The sequence below is a fragment of the Ziziphus jujuba genome, chromosome 11 (assembly GCF_031755915.1).
Source record: "Ziziphus jujuba cultivar Dongzao chromosome 11, ASM3175591v1".
NCBI lineage: Eukaryota > Viridiplantae > Streptophyta > Magnoliopsida > Rosales > Rhamnaceae > Ziziphus > Ziziphus jujuba.
The window spans coordinates 22,149,653-22,157,757 of record NC_083389.1 but is presented as its reverse complement, the minus strand read 5'-3'; the positions used below and the strand labels follow the sequence as shown (position 1 = coordinate 22,157,757).

The following is an 8,105-nucleotide window of genomic DNA, read 5'->3' as shown; positions in this document are numbered from 1 at the left end:
ATATTCATTCTTCAACTTTTTTTAGCACACTCTTTGAAAAAATAAGGGAGTTGGTGGTGTTATATATATATATATATATATATTATAGAGTTAATAGATGAAAGCAATGTGTTATGAAAGAGTAAAAATTTTCCAAGCTTCGTTTAAGTAGGAAGTATGAAATTAACCTTCATTAAGTGTCAAGTCGATCATGAAATGGATCTTCATTTAAGTAAAAAGTTGGATATGAAATGGACATTCTTTTAAGTACAAAGTTGAGTATAAAATTGGCATTCATTTAAATATGAAGTTGATAATGAAATTGATCTTCATTTAAGTATGAAGTTGAAATGAAATTGACCTTTAAAGTACGAAGTTGAATATGAAATTGATCTCCATTTTAAGTACAAAATCTTGAATGCGAATTTCGTTGAACTATGAAGTATGAAATGTGAATTTCATTTGAGGAAAAAGTATGAAATTGAACCTTCATATAAAGAGCGAAGGAAGATAAACATTTGACCTTCTTTTATTAAACAAATATATATATATATATATATTGTTTTATTGACCTTTGTTTGTTTCATTAACAAATTAAATAGTATTTTAACCTTTTGTTTTTCACACTAATAGTGACCTATAGATCCCAACCTTCGTTTCACTCACAAAAGAAAATCTAACCTTCATTTTACATTATAAAGGTATTGAATCTCCAATGTTCGTTCAAATAATGAGGGAAAGATATATAAAAAAGATATATCAAACCTTCATTTCACTCATAACAGGAGTATCCAACCTTCATTTCACCCACGAAGAAAAATCCAACCTTTGTTGTACTCATGAAGAAAGATCTTGAACCTTCATTTTGGTCATTAGCAGCGATCTCTATTTTTTAACTATGTTTGGGTTAAGAAAAGCGACCTTTTTATGCTCAAGAAGAGCAACCTTTTTCTGCTCATGGATCTAACTTGCCCTTGAAAAAGCATCCTTCAACCTCCAATATCCATTTGTTCATTAGCTGGCATGAGTGAAAATTACATCAATATTTACAAACTACCAAAAAGAACTAATTGTGTTACAAAGTGTGGTACAAAAGATAATTAAATGTAGTTTGTACAAAAGGAATAAGGAAATTTAAGGTAGCAGCAATAAAACCATACATAAAAGTGTACAATTAATACCTTTTAACTTTCTTCAATATCCTCAATTGCATCTTTTCTATGATCATAGTTGGCCTCAAGATCTTCCTATTCTATGATTACCCAATCTAACATTGGGATCCAACACATAGAAATGTAATATTTTTCTAATTTGCTATCCAAATTCACTTGGGGAGTTTTACTATTCACCCTAAAAATACCAAGTAAATTTTGAAAATAGTTGAGCACTTCAGAAAAAACAAAGGTTGAATATTGTATAAACTTCAAAGGTTGGATACTTCATAAGCACAGGGATTGGGCTATGAAGAGTTTATCAAAGACAAACTAAAAGCTCAGAGTGTCTCATCCGCCATATGAAGAGAGCAATATCTACTTTATTTATTTTCATGTGTCCATTATGGAAGTGTTATATTATTTGAAGTTGCCATATAAAATATTCTTCTAAGTTGCCTTCCAATGTCCACTTTGAGGATGCTACAAGCCTAAGATCATTTCTAGCTAAGTTAGAGAAAAGAACACTTAATATTTCTACTTTTGCATGTTGTGTCAAAAGTGTGGTTATGGCTGCTCAACCATCTAAAGTCCACATTGTACCATGATATTGGATTTATAGTAGTTCCTATAATGATGATATGTTCACTATTACCATTTTCAATATCCTAGTCAGAAAGATGTCTAGTTCCTCAACTTTGTAGAATCCATAGAGTGTTCTAATACATCATACTCCAAAACTTGAAAGGTCAGTAATTTTATGGTGAGATATTTTCACTTCTATTTATGCTAGTACCAAAGTATGCAAGAAAAGGAAAAAGGTGACTTAGAGAAGGGCCAAGTGCATGCTAAACCATGACCATATAGGTGGACTACTAATTATCATAGTTCAAGATTAATTGTTGTGCTCCTTCATCAAATTTAATGAAATGTTTTGCAGTTTTATATAATCTCTTTTTTGCTCAAAGTCTTGGTATAACTATATAAGCAATATTGTAGTAGAACTAGATGATGCTCAAATTTTTTTTTTTTGGGTGATAACTAGATAATGCTCAACTGGTTAATGAACTGAATGCTGGAATCTCTATTTGCCCATGAAAATCTACAACTATTACTAAAGACATATTACACTTCAAATTATCTTTTATGCAGTGTATTTGTTCTTTTATTTTCGATAAAGCTAATAAAGTGACTAATTGGAAAGAATTTCTGCTTGATAGACTTCCTCCTATGTGGGAGTCTAATTTTACATTTCTTTTGAATAACCTCCTTATTGCTAATGTGCAATCTTCTTTCCATAATGTTTTAGAAAAATGAAAACAAATAAATAAATAACTACTTATTGTGTCCAAAAAAACATAGTATACTTAAAAAGATTTAAAAACTGATATATGTTGTAATTTTGGGATTTTTGTCATCTACGCAGTCATCTCATTTCTACCTTAAGTCGTCCACATATCTTTGTCATCAATTTTTTTTCTTTTATAATTATCAGATTTTTTCACTTCGACTAATTCAAGGTGGCAATGTTTTTTTTCATTTCTTTCTCTTAATTGTCAAGGCTGCTATCAAATAAAATTACAGATGCAAAATAATCGAACTTTTTTTTTTTTCTATAAAATAAAAGTCTTTCAATTATAATAATACTGACAAACCTCCTAAAATTGAATATAGAATTTTATTTAGATAAGGATCCATAGCTCCTTTATATTTTTTTATTAGTTAATTTCAATTCAAGATATAACAGAAAAAAGTTAACATATGAGGACATTCCATATGTTTATTTTTCAAAACGTGTTTTTTTATTCCTCTAAACGTCATGGTCATTCGCAATGGCAGAGTCAAAAAATGATTTTTAAGGGAGGCAGACATAGTTTGTTTTTAAGAAATATTAAATTTATTAAATTCATATACACAATAATATATACGAATGCAATATAAAATTTTTATTATTTTTTATATGCTAAATTATTTACAATACTATGTGAAAATTGAACAAAAATTTTGCCCTCTATCTCTTTTTTTTTCTCCTTTACAAAGAGAAGTAGATCTCTAGCTATAATTCTTAGGTTAATAAAAAAAAACAACTGTTAATTGAATTTTACAATGAAAGAAAAATTACATGGTCTTTGTTAAGAAAATGAAACTATAACACGCTTTCACCTTAATTATTATTAAAGCCACAGAATAAGGCTTTGAATAATCATAAGTTTTGTTTCATAGTTATTCTTGTAATAAATTACTATTTCCTAATTGATATATATATATATATATATTGATAATTTCCTATTTGATAATTAAATAATATGATACAATCATTTTTTTGTAGTCAAGAAATATAAAATACTCCTAAATAATCTGGAAAAAAATCTACAAAATTATAAATTGAACATGAGAAGCATAAAAGGCATAAATATAAACACTTTATTACTATTAATTCTGTTTAGAATTAAATTATGTAACTACCTTTAGATAATATATTAATCTTAAAGTGAAAATATCATTTTAAAAGTATATTAATTAGTCATTATTCTGCTATAAAAAAAAAAAAAAGGTGTGTTGGGGGCCGATTTGTATTTCATCAAAAATTTGATGAATTTTAAAAAAATTGAAAATTTTAAATATATTCAATTTAATTTTTTAGAGACTTTATTAAAAATTTAGATGTATTTAATTTAAATTTCATAAAATCTATTAAAATTTAAAATTATCCAATTATAACTTTTTTAAAAGTTCATAAAAGTTTAACAATAGAAATTTACCGCATGGGTTTGGATCCACACAGGGTCCCATCCCTAATGGAACAGGTTCAGGGTACTTCAAACTGGGTGTGGGGTGGGGACAGGACAAATTTGTTGGGGTCGGAGAGAAATACTGCCACCCCATACTTGCCTCGATATGTATTATATATACTAAATAATATTTAGTTATATTGATTATTTAATATAACTGTAATAAATTAATTATTAAAATTAAACCTAAATTTTTTACTTTTCTCCTCAAATTTAACGTTGCCCCACTTGACTTTCCTCTCTCTATCTTTCTCCACTTCACACAACGTTCTCTCCCTCTGCTTATTTTCTCTCTCTTTGAGCTTCACTCAACTAAGAGTTCTAGATCTTGCTACAACAATCAACTTTTCATGTGGAAATTACTTTGGTGGTGTCAATGGTGATGAAAGCGAATCAATACTTTCTTCTTTGCTCAAATCATTCAAGCCCTAATTTTCTAATCATTCAAGCCCTAATCTTTGGTGGTGGCAATTTCTACAGCCTATCCCTTGTCTTGTATTGTGATCCCAATCGCCATCCACTAATGACAATGATAATAACACAACTCAACTCTATTTTTTCTACTTTATGAGAATAGATGTAAATATAATTTGTGAGATTGATTTGTAAATCTAGATATTAATTTGATTTATGAGTTGTAAATTTGTTACGAAAAATTAATACTCATGCTTTTCTTCTCTGATCTTTGTTTCCTTTTGTTTTTCTTCAAAAGCTTAACTACTATTTAAAAAAAAAAAAAATCAAGCCAATGGTCAAGGAAATCAAAAACCCCACCTTATTTTGGGATTTCCCGTCTCTTTATTGACAGGAAATAAAATGAGGAAGGGGTAGAAAATCGACAACACGGCAAGGAGTGGAGGAGGTCACCCACCATCCTTACAAAACTTTGAGAATATTTAAAATGTCATTGATTTAAAAATTTTTTATAAATTAATAAATTTCATTAGATTTTATTAGATTTTTTTAGTGAATAATATATAGTATAATCTCTTATAGTTAGGACCAAACTAGTTTTTTAAGTATGAGGAGGCAATAACTTAGAGGAAGTATAGTAAAAAATTCTTTGTTTAACACATCTCATGTAATCATGAATAAATCAAGTTATACCCTTTTTTTTTTATTAAGAAAGAAACTGCGAATAATTTAATTTGATATTTAAATATAATCTTAAGTCTAAACATGCTTGAAATGTTAGAAAGTTAGAAATATTTTGACTTCAAGAAAAAGGTGTCAATGCTGGCAAGTTATTATATATCTACAAGTTCATGGATGTTGTAACAACTCTAAAGATTAAACTAGTGTCCAAAAGAACTTTACCAACTTTATATAAATATTTTCATGTTAAACCTTTAATGTAAGGTACCATGTTGCAATATACAAAAAATTATTACTATGTAGAGACAAAATTTTTTAAGTTGGGATTTGAAAAATTTATTACATTGTGGAGTTTATTTTTATTTATAATTGATCAAAGTTAAGATCAAAATTTTGATGACTAGTTGGAAGTTATTCCACTATTGAATATTATTACAATAAAGTTTTACTATAATAACGAGTTCATAGCAAATCCAACTTTCACCTTAAAAATTTTATATTCTCACTCTCCTTTATGCTTTCTCACACTTTTCTCTTTCTTTTTTTCTTTTTTTCTTTTCTTTTTTTTCTCAAGATCAATTGTGTTCTTTATCCTGAAGGAAATATAAAAAGCTCACTTGGGTTTCTGCTTATTTTCTTTAATTTTTCCCTACCTTTTTATATTATACCTTTAGGGCTTTTCTTTTTATTTTTTTATTTTTTTATTTTTGGGTCATTTTGACTTTTTCATATATTTTGGTTTTTTTGGGTATTGTTAAACCTTGGCCTTTGCATACTTGGATACAGCAAATATTGATCAAGTTTACTATTTTTCAAATTTTCATTGAATTTCACTCTAGCACTTCAAAACCAGGTCTCTGCATCTGTGGTACTAAATTAGCTGGTACCACTTCAAATAATTAAATGCCAGGCATAAAAAATGAGATGTCACCTAAAAAAAAAAAAAAAAAAAAAAAAACCCAGCTCACCATCTTAGTTTTATGGTTTTCTTGAAAAATACAAAACAAAAATAGATAAAATTTGCAACAACATTTTGTGTGCCTCTAAGGCACCCTCGCCCTTTCTTCTTCCTTTGGCTATGGCTTGACTTCTTCATCTCCATAACTTCATTATCAAATATTTGGAACTTTGTACAAGATAAACATTTGATTTTTCTTTTAAGATTTTTATCAAAAGATAAACATTGAATTTTTATTTAGTTTCATTTTTTTAAATAAAAGATAGACATTTGCATTTTGCAGCATCATAGAGGAAATTGGGTTAAAATAACACCTGCGATTAAGTCTATTTCTAGAAGTTCAGAGCATCATTCTACAAGACCCTTCCTAAATAAGCCACAAGTGAGAAGTTTACCCTTTCATCATAGCTATTTTCAACCATGCACCACAAATTAAGAAACAAAATTTTGCAACTTCCAATCCAGTGATTGAAAATGATTATTTGTAATTATAAAATCTACTTGTTCCGTGGCTTCTCCATATACCTTCAAATCACAACAACAAATATAAACATAGTTATGGATATCTTATCCGTGAGATATATTCCTCTTTCTTTTATGTCAAACAACATTTGGGCTATTTTTAGCCACCTCTATTTGCGAATACTGATGAGCAGGGGGTAACAGTTTTGAAACAACAGAAGCACTTGCTCACAATGGAGATGGCAAGTAAGAAGAAAAGGTGTTTTAGAAGGCTCACAAAATGATGCTACAAACTTTTGTCTTTTAAAAAAAAAAAAAAAAAAAAAAAAAAAAAAACTGAGTTAGTGAGCTAGTCTTTTTTAGGTGACATGGCATATTTTTTTGGCATCTAATTATCTGAAGTGGTACTGGCAGATGCAAGATTTTCTCCATGAGGGCCTAGAATTTTAAAATAATAATAAAATTATAAAAAACTAGCCTTCCATTCGAAACCAAGAAAAAAAAAAAAAGCGATTAAAAAAAACATTTTTTGATATTATATTAACTTTTATTGTAGGTGATACATGCATACATACATACATATATATATATATATATGTATTAAGACTGGGCAAAACCCGACTAGGACCGACCAACCCGCCCGAACCGAACTATTTGGGTCGGTTTGGGTTGGTTTTTTAGTGTTAATCGGGTCGGTTCGGTTACAGATGGATTGAACCTGTGGTTTTCGGTTCGGATTACGGGTGGGTAGAAAATTTACCCAACCCAAACCGAACCGACCCATACCAATCGTCTCTCGTCTCTTTCATTTCCACCTCTCCAGGAATTTGCTTGAAAATTAAAAAAGAAAATCTCTTGCTCTCTACAAGTCGAAATCTCTTGCTCTCTGCTAGTCTGCCTTCAGGAAATCTCTTGCTCTTTGCCAGTCTGCCTTTGTCTCTCCTCTCTTTCCACCTCTCCAGGAATTGGATGCTTGAAAATTAAAAAGGAAATCTCTTGCTCTCTGCCAGTCTGCCTTGCCTTCGTCTCTCGTCTCTTTCCACCTCTCCAGGAACTTTTCTAAGGTTAGCCATTTCTCATCTCAGATTGTATTATTGCTTCTCTCTCTCTCTATGTGGCACCGTCGGGCATCAACAACTAATCGGACAGCTTCTCTGTTAGGGTTATGCTTTTTTTTTCTCATTTGTTTCTCTCTCTTTCTCGCAGATCTAGCCAGTGGTATTTGAAGAGAAGGGTACCATTCGAGCTTCAATGGTAGTTTCTTAACATCACTGTGAGTTTCTTTCTCTCTCTCTCTCTCTCTCTCTAAAAACCCCTAATTTTATTTCTTTTTGTGAAGCATTTGTACTGCAAAATCAAATTTTTTTTTTCAGTTTGTAAAGTAGGCATTCGGTGATTTTGTTTTTCAATCTTTGTGTGTTTTGTAATAAAAGTGCGAGATTCTGGAAATGGAAATGTGCGGTTGTGACTGTTTGGTTGCTTAGAATTTCGGATGATGAAAAGAAATAGCTTTTTTTTTTATATATATATATATATATTAGGATTTTTCTGCCCCTGATTATTTCCCAGTCATACAATTACCAAATATTTGTTTTTCTTGTGCCTTAGTCTAGTCTGGGGTGATTTGATTTCTTAGATTAAGCATATGATGTTTCTTTAACCTTAAGA

At 29.6% G+C, this 8,105-nt stretch overlaps 1 long non-coding RNA gene across 1 annotated transcript; it reads left to right on the top strand.

Annotated features, from left to right (window-relative positions):
- Nucleotides 1-7,390: 7,390 nt before the first annotated feature.
- LOC132799826 (uncharacterized) lies at nucleotides 7,391-7,736 on the top strand. Its single transcript, XR_009634725.1, has 2 exons — nucleotides 7,391-7,501; nucleotides 7,644-7,736. It is a non-coding gene; the product is annotated as an uncharacterized LOC132799826 (long non-coding RNA).
- The last annotated feature ends 369 nt before the right edge of the window (nucleotides 7,737-8,105 follow it).